The sequence below is a fragment of the Heptranchias perlo genome, chromosome 10 (genome assembly GCF_035084215.1).
Source record: "Heptranchias perlo isolate sHepPer1 chromosome 10, sHepPer1.hap1, whole genome shotgun sequence".
NCBI lineage: Eukaryota > Metazoa > Chordata > Chondrichthyes > Hexanchiformes > Hexanchidae > Heptranchias > Heptranchias perlo.
This window is the reverse complement of record NC_090334.1, coordinates 72,411,703-72,431,607: the sequence shown is the minus strand read 5'-3', so window position 1 is coordinate 72,431,607 and position 19,905 is coordinate 72,411,703. Positions and strand designations below refer to the sequence as shown.

The 19,905-nt window shown below is 42.7% G+C and overlaps 1 protein-coding gene across 1 annotated transcript in view; it reads right to left on the bottom strand.

Moving 5' to 3' along the window:
* Window positions 1-12,662, bottom strand: part of syndig1l (synapse differentiation inducing 1-like) — a 126,024-nt gene extending 113,362 nt beyond the window's left edge. The window contains exon 1 of the mRNA XM_067991056.1: window positions 12,511-12,662. The gene's annotated coding sequence lies outside the window, so the exon portion shown is untranslated. The remainder of the gene's footprint in view (window positions 1-12,510) is intronic.
* Between the last annotated feature and the right edge of the window lie 7,243 nt (window positions 12,663-19,905).

The window sequence follows — 19,905 nt, the reverse complement described above, 5'->3', positions numbered from 1 at the left end:
CTTCCTGAGTTTTGACACAGCCTTCCTTTGTATTAACTGCACCCACCAATTTGGTGTAGTCTGCAAATTTTGAAATTGTACTTCCAATTCCTGAATCCAAATCGTTAATGTAAATTGTGAACAACAGTGGTCCCAGCACCGATCCCTGTGGAACACCACTTCCCACCTTTTGCCAGTCCGAGTAGCTACCTTTAACCCTTTCCCTGTGTTTTAATCTCATATACTAAATGTTATGTTTATGAATCATATTACTGTGGAATTTACACTTTAAAAATAAAGCCTGACCTCAGGAGGACTAAATCAAAAGCAAAATTGTGGAACAAGACAATTCTGAAATAGTGAATCGGTGCTGCTGAAGCAAGAGGTCGAGAGCATGCATGTGGTGGTGCATGGCGTTGAGCATGGAGCTGGAGAGAGGTCGAGAGCATGCATGTGGTGGTGCATGGCGATGAGCATGGAGCTGGAGAGAGGTCGAGAGCATGCATGTGGTGGTGCATGGCGTTGAGCATGGAGCTGGAGAGAGGTCGAGAGCACGCATGTGGCGGCACATGGCGTTGAGCATGGAGCTGGAGAGAGGTCAAGAGCATGCATGTGGCGGCACATGGCGATGAGCTGGAGAGAGACATGAAGAGCGCACAATGCCATGCGTCACCACATGCACGCTCTCGACCTCTCTATCCAGCAGCACTGACTCACTCTATTTCAGAGTTGTCCTGTTCCATAATTTTGCTTAGAAGAACTAACGTATGTGGAATGTTTCACTGAAGGTCTCCAGCCAAAATTAGAAATATAAGTGGACCTTTGGATCAATAATCTAACAATTGGCGACTCCACCGGGACCTTCTGTGAAATGTATCCACTTTATGTGGCTTTGATTGAAAGGTTACCCCAGGTAGTAGCCTCTTTCGCCCATCTTAGTCTAAGGCTGATGAGCTGGTCTCGCTGTATTGATGTAGTAACTTAGAGATTCCTTAAGAAAATGATTCATTAAAAAATATAGTTAAAAGAAGTTGTAGAAAAGTGTAGTTTTGAGTGAAAGGCTCACAACCTACCTCACCTGCCTGTAAGGTTCGCAAGCTTAACGTAGACACCTACCTTGACCAAAATGATGGCCACTGATAAAGGGCTTTGAATTAGATGAATTTGTAATTAACTTTGTAAGCAATCCCCAGGTTAGAGACTTAGCCCCAGATAACAAATCACGATGTGACACATGGGGATATATAAGCAGCTGCTTTAGAGAATCAAATGTCGATCGATGTAAAAACGAAAAAAAATTAAGACTCGGACAATGTATTTAGCTTCTACTGCTTGTACATATTACAAGTCACATTATGAAAAGGTGACAGAAACTGAGTAGGAGGAGAATGAGGATTTAAAAGCAGCTCTTCGACAGCATACAGATGTGGGATGGAATTACGAAAAGAACCCTCGGTTAGTTATCCCAGATGTAGCAAAAGAATTGGGGAGAAGAGAGAAATTAAGAGCCCACGCTGCTGCTGTCCAGACCCAGGAGGGTCAATACTAGCCTGAGAAAGGGACAGCTGAATGAAGTTTTAAATCAGTACAAAACTGGGTCAAGCAGCAAACATCAGAGTTTGAAAAAGGAGATTGAGATGAGAGAAAAAGAGTAAATAATCTGAAACAGGAAATGTTTAGTGAAAATTTTGCAAGTTGGAGCACTGATTGTAGAGGAAGGCAATCTGTTGAAATTGTTTAAATGATGTAAGAATGATTAGTGAAGAAAGCGAGGGGAGGATTAATAGAACCATTCAGGCGGCAGGACTCAGGACTTATTATTCTGAAACATCCCCGGAAGCCCAGTTCAGAAGTTGTATGTTTTGATGGGTGGAACTGTTAAGTAGCTGGTCGAAATTACAGAGTCTCCCTGCCACAGCTGGAGATCTCTGGTAGCGAAGACACGGTCCTAAACATTGCTGCTGCCTCACTTGATCCTGTTCATGAACAACCTGAAGATAAGAGCCCGGATGTTCCTTCCACCCCTTTGTCTGGGCGCTGGACTGGCGGAGTGCACTTTGGGTGTGCCCCATCTGTCTGGGCATCAGACCGCCTGAATGGGTCATTAGCAAGGTCCAATTTCATCCCCGGTGCAGCGCTGCCCCCTGGCATAGTCTTCTGCCAGGAAACGTTGGCGGGAACAGAAGTGCAGTTGCGGGCCTGAAAGGCCTGCAGCTGTGGGACTGACTTGAAGATCTGTTGGGAGCCTCTAACTGAAAGCACTAGTCACCTTTCCGGCCTCCTTTGCCTTGCTGCCTGGCCTGCTCAGACTCTCCACCAGCCTCTGCAGGTGACTTTGGAAATCGGCACTTTTCAGATGCAAAGCTGAGGAGGGACTGCCAGGAACACCCCCTCCCCTTTCATTACCATGGCTGCACCTGTTCTAGAGGCAGGCTCAGGACCACCTGTCTCGCAATATTGGGGCCAAGATGTCTGGCAAGAGTGAAAGGAGAGCCTGGCTGGGAGCTGCAGTCTCAGCTAATGCTGGACCTGTAATGGGAGTGACATCAACCAGGGGCTTGCAGCTGAGCTATGCACAAACAGCTGCGGAGTGCCCTAGGCATCTCCTCTGGTGTAGCTCCTTATTGCACGCCCTGGTACACTCAATAATTGTATTGCAAAGAGTAGTAATTACAGCTAAAGTGCATAAACTCAGTTAAACATATTTGTGTTGTGTATTAAGTATGATTTAATATTTATTTGAAATACTCACCTCTACTAATTAAAATGATTGTCCTTGCAGTCTAATAATTATGCTTAGAGCAGTAATTGTCAAATTTAAATGGACTACATTCTTATTCTCTGCTATAACTTAAACATTATATAATTATTGTAAGCGTGCACCTCATACATGGAATAATCTTACAAACAGTTATATACAGAGCACTATTTCCACCTAAATCATTCATATTTCATGGAGCAGATTAGATGTTTTATCATATTTATTTAAAATGTTACAACCTTAAATGCAACATACTTGTATTGCATGCAATATAATGGTATATGGAGCAGTAACTGACCCTAAAATTGAAAATCTAAATGCACTCCATTCTTATTCTGTATTGTATTTTAAGTCTAACTACCTGCTTGTCTGTATCTAACTAGTTCTGTTTATCTATGCCTATCTACCTAGCTATCCATCCAATAAAAAGTTTTGCGTCTGTAGTGACCATATTTCCTCCTTCACTGCCCCCGCCCCTCCTCATTGCCATGATGCACTTTGCTCCCTCACTCCTACACCTGACCAAACAAATACAGAGAATGAGAGAGAAAGAGAAAAACTGGGAAAAAGAGTTGGAGACAAACAAATGACAGATACAACAATAAAAAGTGTGAGAGACATACAGAGAAACAGTGAGAGAAAGTGGAAGGCACAAAGTGAGAAACAATTATAAAAAGATGCATTTAAATAGCACCTTTAAAGTAAAAAAAATCTCAAGGTGCTCCACAGACGGATGCCAAGTCAGGAAGGGAGAGGGTAGGATGGACGACAGAAAGGTTGGTTGAAGAAATGGATTTCAGAGGTTTTTGAAAGAAAAGAGAAAGATGGAGATGCAGAGAGTTTTAGGGAGGGAGTTCCAAAAAGTACCACAAGGGCGGCTCAAGGCTCTGCCATCCGTGGTGTGGAGATGGGACAGGAAGCACAAAAGACTGGAGTTAGAGGAATAGAGAGTTTTTGGGGGGGGGGGAAATATAGGGCTGCAGGAAATTACAAAGATATGGAAAAGTAAAAAGAGGCCTTGAAGGGATTTAAAGAGAGAAAGCTGAGGATTATAAATTGAATGCATTAGGTGATAAGAAGCCAAAGTACTTTCAGTGAAGATGGCATAGATGGGTGAGTGGCATCTAATTCAGGACACAGTATGTGCAACAAAGTTGGGAACAAGTTGGAGTTTATGAAGGGTGGGGATAGGAAGCCAGCAAGGAGAGTATTGGAACACTTGAGTCTGGAGATGGTAAAGACATGTATAAGGGTTTCAACGGCAATGGGGCTGAGGCAGGGCCAAATCCTGGAAAGCTGGAAGTAGGCAGTTTTTTCTGTTGAAAAGATATGCAGATTAAAACTCAGTTCAGGATTGAACAAAATGTCAAGATTGTGAATGATCCAGTTGAGCCCGAGACATTGGCTGGGGTGGGAAATGGAATCAGTAGGAAGGAAGTGAAGTTTGTGGTGATGGCCAAAAATGATAGCTATGGTCTTCCCAACATTGAGCTGGAGGAAGTTATAACTCATCCAGAACTGATTGTCAGATAAGTAGGCTGACAGCACAGAGATGGTCAAGAGAAGTGGTGGAGAGGTAGAGCTAAGTGTTGTCGACATACATGAAGCTGTTCCTGTGCCTTTGGATGATGTCACCAAGGAGCATAATATCTATGTTGAAGAAGAGATGACCAAGGATAAATCCTCAGCGGACTCCGAGGGTGACTTTTGTTGCAAGGGAGGGAAGCAAAGCCATTGCCACAGATGCATTGGCAATGATTGGATAGGTAGGAGGGGAACCAGGCAAGGACAGTCCCTTGGAGCTGGACAATAGAGGAGAGGTGTTGGAGAAGAATGACATGGTTTTAATATACCTAGTGAATACAGAAAGGATTAAAGTCTGAGACAGGCAGAAACATAATTACACAAAGAAAGATTTTTTTTTAATTTGTTTTTTTGTGAATATCACTGCAGTCATAATATAATACATTGTGCTTTACATGGTATAACACTGCTGCCATTATAAAAAAGCCTAGCCTCCAACTCACTGTGAACACCGTGGCACATCCACTACTAAGATCAACACAATAAAGCTTGTATTTACACAGCACCTTATGTCGTTAAGACATTTCAACTTGCTTCACACAATTAATTACTTTTGGAGTACAGAGACTGTTGTGTAGGTAAATGAATATGGGGGGGGGGTGGCGGCAGAATTCCTGGTAATCAGTTGCTGCTCATTTCTTGATAAAAATGTGCTAGTAATGTCACAATCTATTTGTGTCATTGTATAAATATGGTTTTGTTTGGGAATTGCAAATCACATCATAAACCACTTTGGTTCCGCAGCTCTCTTAGGTGGTAATGGTGTCATTGCTCAGTGATGATGTGCACGGCCAGCAAGTGTCGGCATGAAAGATGATTGAAAATTGAATCATCTTCAATACCAATATACAAAGTAAAGTCTACATTTTGAGGAATGAGCTTCAGCTGGAATGTAATCTTATGGTAAGTGAACAGTTACAAACCACGCTCACGTTTGTGCGGCATGGCATCACTTGACCCCTATGATTAGAATGGATGCTTCCAGCGGTATCATTACTGGGCTCTCACCTGAAGAAGCACCAAGAATCTTGGTGCCATGACTGAGCTCCAGGTCCTTTTCATTTCCAACTGTGAGCTGAGTGGGTAATGTTTGGGAGGTATATCCATGGCACCCAGTTTTTTTTACTGGCTTCAAGTATACTGATTGATATGATTCAACTCCCGGCTGGCATGTACCAAAATGAAAACCAGGAAATTCTAATGACCCTCTGAGCATCAGATTGTCTCCATTTGTTAGCCAAGACTGTGTGCTTAGACATCATGGCCACAAAATTCTGTGACCCTGAGACAGCAAAAGGAACAGGGGCAGAATTTGGGGCAGGACCTGGTTACGGCATCCTGGCCTCCTTTATTGCCCGCCAGAAATTCCAAACAAAGTGGGGTTAGGTGCATAATATGCCCAGCCACAAGTAGCAAGAGTATTACAATGCCATGCAGGTGAAAGAAATACAACCATTTTCACCATAGCAATGCTAGACACAAAGGGACACCAGTACATCACTGATATCCAATGTTCTCAGGTGTTTTGGGGAGTCAGTTTCCCAAGAGAGATCAATCACAGAGCTCATTTACGCTGCCATGAGATGTTGGAGCTTAAACCCTCCCCCCACCTGAGGGGGCACCCCATCAGCACCCATAACAGTATACAAACACCCATGACCTCGCGATGTGAGACAGGGGCACATCCATGGAGCAGGTGGAAGTCCTGCCCCATCCCAGATCTGGCCCTAAAGAACTCCCCCAGAATTTCTCAACACATATCTCTGTAACCAAGCCTCAGAACAAGATTGAAAATGATGCCCTGTTCAGGTTCTGAGGTAAGACGTGGTGAGTTTTTCTTATTGTTATATATTAGATTTGGTAAATGGGACACACATTTAATTGAAAATTATTAGTACCTAAAGTACCGGTTACATCTGTAAGTGGCACTGTGATGGGCATTTTCAACATTAAAAATGTTATGCTCCCCTGTCACAGAATCACTTAATCCTGAGTGACACGTTAGCTTCTTTTTAGAGAGTGTATATCATCCTGTAACAGTTCAATCTGACCAGTGAATTCCCAAAATTGCTCAAAATGCTTTAAGAAATGATTTGACTTGTCATTTTTTTCTCAGTAACTGAAATTTCTAATGTCCAAAATAAGAGTTTAAATAAAATAAAAAGATTTTTTAAAAACTATTTCACAATATGATTAAATTTGTCCTTTAATGCCTTCATTAATGGTTTGACTTAAAACACTCAGCTTCTCCCAAAATCCTGGATTTAGCCTTGATATTTTTGCCTAGACCTGTGACTCTATGAACTGATTTTGGATTATGCAGTCTGAGCTGATTTTGGATTATGCAGACTAAACATTCAGGTTGTGGGCAACATGATAAGGCAGTATTTATTGCTCATCTCTGTTTGCATTAAGAGTCAATTTCCCATTCCATAACCACTAGGCTACCATACCCACAGCTGTACTGGTGAAATATGTTTCTTTAGATTCTAGTACTTTCTACCCAGTAGCTTTTCTTCAAACAAGAGGACAAATTTATCGAGGTAAAATTTACATTAAGTGTTTAAAAGAAATTGAGTGTGTGTGCATGCATAAAGCTTTTCTCTTGTATTCTCTAAGTTTTTGAAAGTGTATTAAGCGGAGAGAGGGATAATGAAAGAAAAAGAGGGTCAGAGAGAGTGAGAGAGGGGATGTGAGATGAAGGGGCAGAGAGGGGAGACAGACAGACAGATATTAATGTTTGTTCAATTTTCAAAGAAAACACCAGTAGAATTTTAAAGCCAACTAATTATCTCATTTATGATTTAATTAGAAAAGTTAATTGATAATTATTGGTTACACGAGTAAGAGAGCAATTCTAGTTGCTAACATCTATGAGAGACACACACACAGATAGAAAACCAAACACCTTTCCTCATTCTAATTTAATTTTCTTTTAAAAAAGAATGTATGTTGAATTTTGAAAGCAAACAAATCCTCTGAGGGAAACAGGAAGGAAAAGTATGATGGGAAAGGGGAGGAGAGAAACAGGTTATGGATGAGGAAGCCTCTGGCCTCTTGCTACCCACCCCTGGAGGGGAGTGAGTAGGAATGGGAACAGGCATGGGAACAGTTAAAGGAAGGCTAAGAGTGAGGTGAGTCACAGCAGAGCAAGGGGAGGGGAGGATACACGGGTTGTACGGATAGTTCAAAGGGGAAGAGGAAGGGGTAGCGATGGGAGTGAAAGGATGGCAGTAATTGGAGAAAATAGTGGCAAGGTTAAGGGGATGTGATGGAAGCGAGGGTATGGGGAAAGCACAAATAACTGGGGGACGAGATGAGAAGGGAGCCCCACATTTTCCACACAACTTCCACCTCAAATGCCTGAAGCTACTGGTGGCCTCATTCCCCACCACATCATATTATCCACCCCCCAAAGGAAACGAAGAAAAGAAATCGACAGAATCTGAAAAGGATGGAAAGAGAAGCAAGAAGAGGAGTTAAGGGGAGAGAGACAGAAGAGAAGAGAAAGGAGACAGGAGCAAAACGTGCAAGGCAGAGAAACAGCAACATGAAGCAGAGACAGGTAAGAGGGAGACCGTATTCAACGCCTTGAGAGATGAACTAGCATACATAATAAGTTCTATATTATTCTATAACGTCTAGGTATTTATTAATCTCGGTACAGATTTTCCAGTTGATTTGCATCTCCAACTTTTTATTTCTTGAACATATTTTTCAATGATGTGGAGATGCCGGTGATGGACTGGGGTTGACAATTGTAAACAATTTTACAACACCAAGTTATAGTCCAGCAATTTTATTTTAAATTCACAAGCTTTCGGAGGCTACCTCCTTCCTCAGGTGAACGATGTGAAAGGAGGTAGCCTCCGAAAGCTTCGTTCACCTGAGGAAGGAGGTAGCCTCCGAAAGCTTGTGAATTTAAAATAAAATTGCTGGACTATAACTTGGTGTTGTAAAATTGTTTACAATATTTTTCAATGCCATTTGGGAAGTGTACACAACCTCATTTACCTTGTTTGTTTTATCACATTAATTTGGATTTGGATCGATCATGTGAAAGCTGACAGTTTACTCAGTACTGTTACTTTACAATTCTTATACCTTTCAGAATCAACTCAATCGCACGTACACTGCACATTGGCAAAAGCTGTTACTGTACAGTCTCTTGTCATCTACTGTTGTGCGGTCAGGATGAGAAAAGGTCATCAGGCTCATATGTGCTCACCCCACTTCTCAATGGACCCATTCCAATACCCCCACTCTTACTTCCCCCGTTTCCTAGGAGATGCAAAGAACGCTTAGACCCATAACCAATTCAGGAAGGTGTCAAAAATCCCCCCCCAACCCCTCAAAAGGTGGTCCGCCAAGCCCCAGGAAGTCCCAACTCATTGCTTATTACTGAAAGTTTATCTTCATTCTGCTGTGATCTCGTAGTTTTCTTTTTAAAAAATCTAATGATTTCTTGAAGGACTGAAAAGAGTTCGTTCTCATTATTAGTTCCAGAATCCTGTTTCGCAGGTTGATCAACCGCTGAGAAAAATAAAACTCACTCCCTGCTTCATCGGTGTAAATAGGCGCCCCCTAGTTCCACACGACTCCATCACATCGAAGTTATCGCTGCCCTTAATAACGTTAAAGACTTGAGCAGATCCCCACTAAGTCTACGCTTCTCCGATTAGTCCAAACCCAAGGCAGGAAGTCTATCGCCATAGCTCAACGTATTCGGGCCGGTGATCATCCTCATTGCCCTTTCTCTGTACCGTGTCTACAGCCACAATGTCCTTCTTGAGGTAGGGGGACCAAAATGGTATTCAATACTCCAGATGAGGTCTTGTATAGCTGAGAGCTCATTTACATCGGGCAGTAGACAGCCCTGAACGTAGCTCCGGTAAATGATGAGTTGGATTAAAATTGACAGTTCACTGAAATGTGGTACTGTATGTCTATTTTAGCACCAGTTTCTGTATAAATGGTGTTATAAGCTGAGCAAGTTTGGACAGTCCATCACAGCAGAGGAGCTAGCATGTGAGAGCAGGTTGTGCTGGTAAAAGAGGAGCTCACATTTATTTACCCAACACTGAGAAAGCAAAGCAGCCACCTAGAGTGCTTTCCTCTCATACAGACGGCATACACACATGCAGTACATGTCCCAGTGTCAGCTTTAACCTGATGTGTGTACATTTATCGCAGGCTTGGTCTGATGTCATCCCCTTCTCCAGAACGTAGCACAGGATAATTGGGACTGGAAAAAAAGGTTGTTTTTTCTGATGTGTAGAGTCAGCTTTGAGAACGGCAATGCAGTCGCAATCTCTGCTGTTAAAGAGGACAGCAAGTTGGTGGGGGTGAGCTCGCACAGCAGACGGTTTATATGTAGAATATAAGGGATAACTAGAAGCGAGTTACAGACTGGAATTTAACTGAAGGGTTCGGATACTTTATGTGTAGAATAATGAGCTACTGACCACCATCTTGTGTTTATGTAATTTAACTGGTAAAACTTCAGAATTTTAAATTATGGTAATAGCAATGGAAGGAGCAGATGTATTACTGCATTAGTACAAAATAGTAAAAACATGTATTCATATAGCACCTCATTATGTTTAAATGTTCAAAGTGCTTCACATAATGAATTTCATTCTGAAGTATGTGTGTTGTTATGCAGCTATTAACATAGCAACCATTCCACATCAGCACCGTCCCACAAACAGCACATTTGATGTGCAGTATTATTAACTACAAATAGTAAACTTTAAAGACTTGTGCTCATTCTAGGCTGGAGCTTCTGATCAGCCAGGTTCACACCCCGCATATTACATTCCCGTGAGCCCGATTGTTACGCAGGCATTAACCCGTTTATTTTAGTTCCGACATAGAGACAGCGCACACAGGATTATCGTACGAACAAGTACATCGGATCGGAAATTCTACTTTCTGTGCTTTCACCCATACTCCTTTTACTCTATTTACCTGATCTTATCCAATTTCTTAAAATATACCTCAAAATACCTTTAACATACGTGTCTTTCTCTGCTACCTAGCTCCAAAGTCCAATTTAGAGGTGGTCTCACATCAAAAGGTTGGTTTCTGAGCGACTGAAAAATCACTTTGAAAATCCTTTTATAAGCTAATTGAGGCCTAGAAAAGTGAGAAGATTTCCATGGTCATGTCATGGATGTAATGTGCTCAAATCTAGCATGGTTTTTCTGCTTTGAAGTATGAGTAATACAGCAAGACGTGTTATGTCTTTAGCTGTGCTGGTTATCTAACTAATCCAGTGTTCCAGAAACTAAATGATGCAAACTTCCACTTTTGCATCCATCTATATGACATTTTTTGTGTCTTTAGTCCTCATTTTTTTCTTTCTGATTCGTTAAATGTTGACCAAACACATTCCACCAAAAACCACTTCCCCCTGAAGTACAGCTGCCATGACACTTCTCTACCTGAGTAAACCTCAGCCCTAACCCCCTACCTGAGCCAGCGCTAGCAGCAGCGCAACAGCTCTTTCTGCTGATGGGGTTTTGAGACATTCCTATCTGCTTTGCTCATTCCCCATCAGCAAATCTCCTGTTCCATGTTTTTCAGAAGTGGGTAACTCATCATTGAAGGCATCACTGGGAGCAAGAGGGAGATTTGCCATTGGGGCGCAATGGGCCCGCATTAGAAAACAGACCCAATGCGAGTAACGCCATGGGAGATCCAGTTGTAATGCAAAGTTCAATAACAGACTATTTAAAGGGTTTGTGTGTATAGTTTGCCACGGTGAATTACCAGTGGCAGTACCTTATTGCTGGAGGCTGCTGTCCCCTGATCTCTCATACACTTCTCTACGACCACAAAAGGATTCCCATTGACCTTTATTTCAGCAGTTGCGTCTACCAATGAGCAAGTTTTCTTTTCTCTCTCAAGCTCACATAAAAAGTGAGGCCATATTCCCCCCGATGGCTCAGTGAGTTTATCCAGCTAAGTCATACACAGCTGGGAAGTCCACGGTTCGATCACCTCTGCGCGCCGAATTAACTGATCTTATCTGAGGTGTCGGGAGTGGTCCTAATCGTCCGTCGGTTAGGGAGGGGAGAGGAGAGGGAGAGTCAGCCAACGTCCCGCTCTCGATATGCAGCAACCCGTACTGGAAGTGTGCGTGGGTGGATGTGGGCTGACGGCAGGACTGGGCTGTGATAGCCTTCTGTAGTCAAATAGCCTGCTGACAAATAGCAGCCGTGGGGGAAGGGAGGTAGCAGAGGATGGCGGGTGTTAGAGGGAATTCACCCCAAAAGGGAATCAACGCCTTCGGGGCTAGGGGAAGGAGGGGCGGGAGGAAAGTTAATGAAAATTTTAAAACTATTACCCTATGAATAACGACAATTAACTTTTTCCACAGCCTTTTTGTTTTTCTCCCATCTGTTTACAAAATGCACAATTCTATTAACATATGACGAGAATAACTTGATAAAATGATTTATTACAATTACTTCGGGGGGGGGGGGGGACACGCATTCAGCCCCTCAGAAACGATGTTGGACATGATGACTGTAATTCACAATGTAATCAATGAAATACGTGATGAGGCTGCAACGCGTTTGCCTAAGAACTCTCATTATCACTAAACACACAATGGGTGTAAATAAAAAGAACCGATTTTCAGGTGGGAGGGCTGAAGATTTTCCAGTTTCTAGTCAGTGAAAGAATTGACACTGACTGATAGTGTGAACCAGATCTTACAGACCGAATGTGGAACAGATCTAATTTTACTTTTACTCACGCATATTTCAATGCAAAATTTTCTCCTTCACCTTCCTGGGCTTCACATCAATTAAGGTCTTCGAACAGATCTGAACTGTGTTGGCCTCGATTTCTCTTTACACTGCTCTCTCAGGTCTAGTTTAATCAATAAACTGTCACACCTGTGAGTGTGTGTTACGCTACGAACGAAACATGCACGCAACTGACAATGCAATAAAATCTATATTAAAAAACCCCACAACAGATCAAAACGCCATTCATAGATAACTTCACAATAAGCAGAATTTAGTATCGGACTGAGATCCGCTGCTAAACCGCAGTAAGCTGAAGAAAGAATTAAGAGGATTCTCCTCGCATCACGTAAGTGACAAGGTTAAGGCACACCTCGTCTGTAAAAAAAAAACAAGTACAATAGACGACTACAAGCACCTCTTCCTTACCTGAACACTAGCCGCAAGCCATCGGTAGGAAACTTGAGTAGGACAGGAACATCGAGGCATCTGTTCTGGTGAAAGACAAGCCAGCAGGATTGCTGCGAACTCCCAAAGGCTGGGGTTTTCCTTTAGGAGCCGAAGAGAGCTGCAATGTCAGGAAAATAGTATTAAAGCGCTTGAGGTGTTTTAACGAATCACTTGTAGATCCTGCTGCACTCTCACTAATTCAGCTTTCTTCAATTGATGCACAGATGCATGTTCGTGGACTTTCACCCCATACCCTTAACAATCAAGGGAAACGTTGGATTGAGCTCAGTAACCTGAAAGATTCCAGGAAGATAAATAACTCTTTGTGGGTCTACAGCCAGTGTGTGTGTGTGTTCAGCGGCGCTGGACTAAGCCTCCTTCCTCCGTGCTTGCTCACATTACTGTCCCCTGCCAGTTCCGGATTCTAGCGCTGGTCTCAGGCTCAGTGACTGCTTCTCACTGTACTGAGCTCCTCTCAGGAGCAGAGCTGTGAGTTGAATACTAATCAGCTGCTGCACAGCACTTCTCGGTTACTCGTTTCTCTTTTCTCCACTTTCTTTTAGATTTCTTGCTAAACCTGCAGCCATGACCTTGCTATTTTCTCGTTTTTCTCTGATTTCTAGCAGTACTTATTTCTACATTTTTAAAAGTTATTCTTGTTTTCATTGAGTTTCAATCTCCTACTACTCTTTCTCTTCAGTGTTATTTCCTTTTATTTTATCCTTGTTAATTTCCTTTTCTCGTCTCATTCCTTCATCTTCCCCCACTTGTTTTCTCTTTGCTCTGTTTCTCTTTCCCTCACTTTCTTTTATTCTCTGAGTGTTCACGCGTTCTCGATTTTTACCAACCGTTTCCCTTATTCTACGTCCACAAACCAATTTCCACTTTATGTTTCTTTGCCTACTCATCCCTATTCCTCAGTCCGAGAGAGCAGAAAACCTGCCCCAAAGCCTCTTTACTTGAGCTGTCTTCGTACAATCATGCTCATTGTATGAAATCTTAATGGACCAAACCACTTGCCATTTCCCACCATTATGTAGAATTGAAGCATCCTAAACCTCTTCATTCACACCCACTGTTTAAAGTCTCAATGAACCAAACCACTCTTCATTTACTCCCGCTTATCTATATTTGAATTGGATCTAGTCACTCCCGTTCTACAGAATTCTAATTTAAATGGAAAATGCTCTACGTTTGCCCAGTTTGGAATTCTCAGCACAATAGTCAACACACTGCTAGCTTTTAATTCAGTATTTTCTGTCGTTTCAGCGACAGTGTAGAACCAGACAGAGCTTTTACAAGCTTACTATTTATTTAGAAATGATTTAAAGCCTGTGACTGAAGCCATTAAAGTGACCCCCAAGAGCCTCTGAAAATACATCGATTTCAGGGCACAATCTGGGGTCTGGAAGCATGCCACAGTCTGCAGCTGAGCCCAATTAACGGGATGCTGTCAAGTAATGCTCTGTCTTTGATACTCGTCTATTGTTTACCTATAGTATTTACTTCTTCAGTCTGAGTTACCTTCTGCCAATTTGATTGGTCTATGGAAATCGTATGTTAGGTGCCTCCATCTCCCCCACCCCCGGATAGTCGATCACGTGACCTGCAGTGGGCGGGTTTGCAGATTTTTCTTTCTCCAGTAAAGGTAGTGGACCAGGTAGAGTGATTGGGTTCTGGTGTTATGAAGGTGGACTTGGCCGAATCCTCTGGCTTTATATCTGTTCTGCACCCGCCCCCCGAGAGAAAGAAAGAGGGACTGATCCTATTTGAGGGAGAGGGAAAGAGATGTTATTCTTTCCATATTCCTTTATAACTCCCTCTATTTTCTCCTCACCTACATCAAGCAAAGAGAGAACACAGGCAGTCAAGGCCTGCTAAGCATCCACTGTCTGAAACACACATACACGTGAGATCGGAACCCTCTCCCTTAGCCTGGGCAGCAGGAAGGCCCTAAGGTCTAATAGCAGACGGACCAACTCTCAGAGCCTATCCTCACGGACAGGGTTAGCAGGAGACGATTGCAGCTCAGGCTTGATGAACGCACATAGCCAGAGCCAGCAAGGATTTTGCTGCACTATTTCCATAAAAACCAAATGCGACCTCGGTCAACCAGTAAAGTATAGTGTTCCTGTGAGTTATGAAGCAGATGAGAGCTGTTGACGAAATTCTAACTTCAGTTTGAAAGATATATTTACAATAAATATTGCAATATTTATAGGTTTTTATATAACATTTAAAGTTCATTTAAAAATCATTTAAATTACAATTATATACACTTGGATATATTTAAATTTACATATATTTATACAATTACATATATTTCCAATTTTTATACATTACATATATTCTATTTGATCACCTCTGATATTGTTCATGAGCAAGTCAGATAATGCACTATTTTATAACTACAAGCATATAAGGAGTGTTATACCATGTAATGTACAATGTATTATTCTGCTTCTACAGTAATACTTAGGTCTGTTTATCCCAGCCTGTACCTTTAAGGTCACATGATTAATTACTTTAAATAATTGGTAAAAGAAACAGCGGGAAATGAGGAGAAATTTATTTAGGCAGCAAGTTGTTACAATCTGGAAGGCACTGCCTGAAAGGGTGGTTGAAGCAGATTCAATAGTCAGTTTTAAAAGGGAATTGGATATATACTTGAAAATGAAAAAAAATGCAGGGCTATGGGGAAGAGCAAAGGAGTGAACTAATTGGATAGCTCTTTCAAAGAGCTGCACGGGCACAATGGGCTGAATGGCCTCATTATGTGCTGATTGATTCTATGAATTACTGTGAATAGGCAGGTCATGAAGTCAATTAGAGGTTAATGGCCATTGGTGAAGGAAATTTGTAGATTGGCAGGTGCTGGTAAATTTCTGGCTTGATGTTGGAAGAAACCAGTATTAAATGACTGCCTTACTTTCTCTCTTTTTATGTTAAACACTTTGAAGTGTGATGACAAAAAAAAACATGCGCGTATATAGCACCTTTAAAGTTGTAAAGGTCTCAAGCCACATCACAGAGGTAAAAATAAGCACTGAGCAGAAGTAGATACAGAAGGAGGATTCCATGATCTGGTGCTTCCAGCAGGGCGGTCATTGGGACTGTATCCAGAGTAGCTCTTCCTGCATGAATTGTGCCCTGGTGGAATTGTGGCTTCACCCCTGTATTACCATTTGCGGTATGTTTCCCAAACTTAACTATTATAATATTGTTGGGTGTTAGCTGTGGCTTAGTGGTAGCACTCTTGCCTTTGAGTCATAAGGTTGTGGGTTCAAGTCTCACTCCAGAGACTTGAGCACATAATCTAGGCTGACGCTCCAGTGCGGTACTGAGGGAGTGATGCACTGTCGGAGATTCTGTCTTTTGGATGAGACGTTAAACTGAGGTGGACTTCCCAGGACATAAAAGATCCCATGGCACCATTTAAAAAAGAGCAGGGGAGTTCTCCCTTGTGCCTTGGCCAACATTTATCCCTCAACCAACGCCTAAAACAGATTATCTGATCATTATCACATTGCTGTTTGTGGGAGCTTGCTGTGTGCAAACTGGCTACTGTGTTTCCTACATTACAACAGTAACTACGCTTCAAAAATACTTCACTGGCTGTAAAGCTCTTTGGAACATTCTGAGGTTGTGAAAGTCGCTAAATAAATACAAGTTCTTTTTTCTAACAAATACCAGAAGTCGACAGGAGCAATATTATTTATGGAACTGTGATGTGTGAGCAATGCATCTATCTATATTTATCTATTACAGTATGATACACGCACAGATTTTTATTCTATTTATCTGTAGCTTGTGCGGGGCACAGTTTTATTATCAAGTGTAGTAGGTGAGGAGAACATCAGGGGGAAGGGGGTGTGGAATAAACTCTGCTTCTGATTGCCGGCACACACCAGCAGCACACATCGTGAAATCGCACGCTCCCAGCCCATAACTTTCCATCCGTTAAGTTTTTGATTTGAAGTGGTAATAATGTTCAACTGTTTAATTATGTAGTCAATTTAAAAGAAAATGTTATCCTTGAGCAATGCCAAAGGTGATCCACGAGAAATGAAGAAGATGTGCGCCGTAATGTTATCAAGTAGAGGAGAGTGGCTGTATCAGCTAGAGGGCATTCAGACTGGAGCAAACAGGATGCTGAAAATATAGCAGTGACCCCCAATGAATCAGACTGCTTAACCACAAACAATCTGAGTTAGTGGAATATTTTCTGTGCTGTTGTCGCCTACTATGTACTTTTCATTTAGCACAGCTCTCCTTGGTTTGGCAAAGCATTATTTTGGCATGGTTCTCCAGTGTCCAAAGATTGTGTCTGGATTTTTTGGGGGGGGGAGGGGGTGAGGTGGGGTCATCTACTTTTGATATCCTTTTCTCTCTCGGAACCTCCTTACACCATAAACCAACCTCAGCTGAGATAGCCCGGCGAATGATGTTTCTAGGCTACTATTAATGTTCTTCTAGGAGGCAGACCAAAGCAGACTCCCGCATTAAGCAGTAACCTGCCTGCTGGTAATATTGTACTGCGGTACCCATGTTATTATTGACTTTGTACTAACTCAAATCATGCAATAGGGCAATGCCATCCACCAAGCTGTCCTTATTCAGCTCCTCTTGTTCTTGCAATTTCTTGAAGTTGCTCTCATTTCCGTTTCTTAATTATTTTATTTTACGTTTTATTTTCTTCTGTATGTCTATCTCTCTCTCTCCCTGTCTCCATTCCTTTCTATCTCAGCATTGTCCTAATCTTCCTTCCTTTCTACCTATGCTTCTACTTATCGTAATCCTCCGTCTATGCTCCTCTTTATCTATCAGTGTCTCACAGCAACTATTGGTAAATTGTACTCCTTAACAAAACAGAGACACCATCCTGGTCAGTGTTGCTGTGTCCAGTGTAATCAATAGAGGGAGCCTGTGTACCGAAGAGTCATTGGAGCTCTCGGTGTCTATGTAAAATAAACTTTTTGTTGTTTTTCAGATGAATGCATAATTAGTTTGACTGTTGCTTAATATTCTGCCTCCTTGAGTCATTGCCTCCATTTTAATGTAGTCACGGTGTATAACCTGTAACCAGGGGGTCGAGCTTTCAATTCCTCCTGAAAACTAAAGAATGGGAAGTGACAGCCACGAATAAGGGAGGCTGTGCTGTAGATCTCTGTGGAAACACAGCAATAGAAGATAGCACGGCGCCTCTCCTGGAAACAATGCGAGCTTATAACTGGTGGCAACCATTTAGAGCCTTCCCGCCATTGTATACCGAGGGGCTGCAATCAGGGAAAAACTTCCCCCGGGCAGAATGTAAAATTCAAATTGATGTAATGTACCTGTAATGAATCTGTAATCAATAATCTGTATTGAGTGTTATGCAATGAAGCACCCTAGAGTGTCATGAACTGTAATTATGTACAATGAGTTCATTGAACTGTACCTGATGTAACCTGCAAATTGTATAATCTGTATTGTGTATGTTTGAAATGTGATATGACAACTGTATTGTATGCATTGCTGCAAATTTTATGAATAAAGTATATTTTAATGAAAAAAAACCGATGGGAGGCCGGCATGGTAGGAATGGCACCCGTCGAGACAACTAGCGCTGAACATAGCCAAATTTCCAGTTCAGCTTCATTTAGCATATGTTGGCCAACTGCTAGCGTGAGTAACACCTGGGTTTGTAGCTCGGACATTGGGAGATGGGAAATTGTGAGCTGCTGCAGGTCTTAAAAGCCTGCAGCAGCTTAAAGGGGCAGTCTGCCTTTTTTGAGGCCAAAGAAGAATCATTGTCAGGAACTTGCCTACCGTGTCTACCAGCAGTCAAGGGAGCGACAGGGTGCCCTGGTTCTCTGATGGGACTGTCATATTATTACTGGAGCAAGTTCGGGAGAGGAGGGATATTCTTTTTCCTACGGAGAGACGCCGAATCCCATGACAAATTGGGGAAGAGACTCGGAAAGAGGTCGGCAATCATGTAAATGCCAGCAGTATTTGTCCAAGGGCCTGATTGCAGTGCCATAAAAAATGAAAAGATGTCACCAGATTTGCCAGGGTGGAACATCCTGCTATCGACTCTCACTGTTTGCATCCAATATGTCAGTACCTTGGAAGTTTCCCATGGTTGCCCATTCTGCAGGAGGGAAGACTGCTTTGCCCCTCCTTATGCTTGTACTCACACCTTGAATTGTTGCTCCTTCCACAGCTCCTTCCATCGATTGCAATAGCGTGATGTGTTCTTGTCATCATAAACCCCATGGGCACCTGGCTAATTCAAGAAGATAAAGAATTTTATATCGTGACTTTAAACACCCTCAGGATGTCGCAAAGCACTTCACAGTCAATTAAATATTTTGAAGTGTAGTCACTGTTGTAGTGTTTTTTTTTATTCGTTCATGGGATGTGGGCGTCACTGGCGAGGCCGGCATTTATTGCCCATCCCTAATTGCCCTTGAGAAGGTGGTGGTGAGCCGCCTTCTTGAACCGCTGCAGTCTGTGTGGTGAAGGTTCTCCCAAAGTGCTGTTAGGAAGGGAGTTCCAGGATTTTGACCCAGCGACGATGAAGGAACGGCGATATATTTCCAAGTCAGGATGGTGAGTGACTTGGAGAGGAAAGTGCAGGTGGTGTTGTTCCCATGTACCTGCTGCTCTTGTCCTTCTAGGTGGTAGAGGTCGCGGGTTTGGGAGGTGCTGTTGAAGAAGCCTTGGCGAGTTGCTGCAGTGCATCCTGTGGATGGTACACACTGCAGCCACTGTGCGCCAGTGGTGAAGGGAGTGAATGTTTAGGGTTGTGGATGGGGTGCCAATCAAGCGGGCTGCTTTGTCCTGGATGGTGTCGAGCTTCTTGAGTGTTGTTGGAGCTGCACTCATCCAGGCAAGTGGAGAGTATTCCATCACACTCCTGACTTGTGTTTTGTAGATGGTGGAAAGGCTTTGGGGAGTCAGGAGATGAGTCACTCGCCGCAGAATACCCAGCCTCTGACCTGCTCTTGTAGCCACAGTATTTATATGGCTGGTCCAGTTAAGTTTCTGGTCAATGGTGACCCCCAGGATGTTGATGGTGGGGGATTCAGTGATGGTAATGCCATTGAATGTCAAGGCGAGGTGGTTAGACGCTCTCTTGTTGGAGATGGTCATTGCCTGGTACTTGTCTGGCGCGAATGTTACTTGCCACTTATGTGCCCAAGCCTGGATGTTGTCCAGGTCTTGTTGCATGCAGGCTCGGACTGCTTCATTATCTGAAAGGTTGCGAATGGAACTGAACACTGTGCAATCATCAGCGAACATTCCCATTTCTGACCTTATGATGGAGGGAAGGTCATTGATGAAACAGCTGAAGATGGTTGGGCCTAGGACACTGCCCTGAGGAAC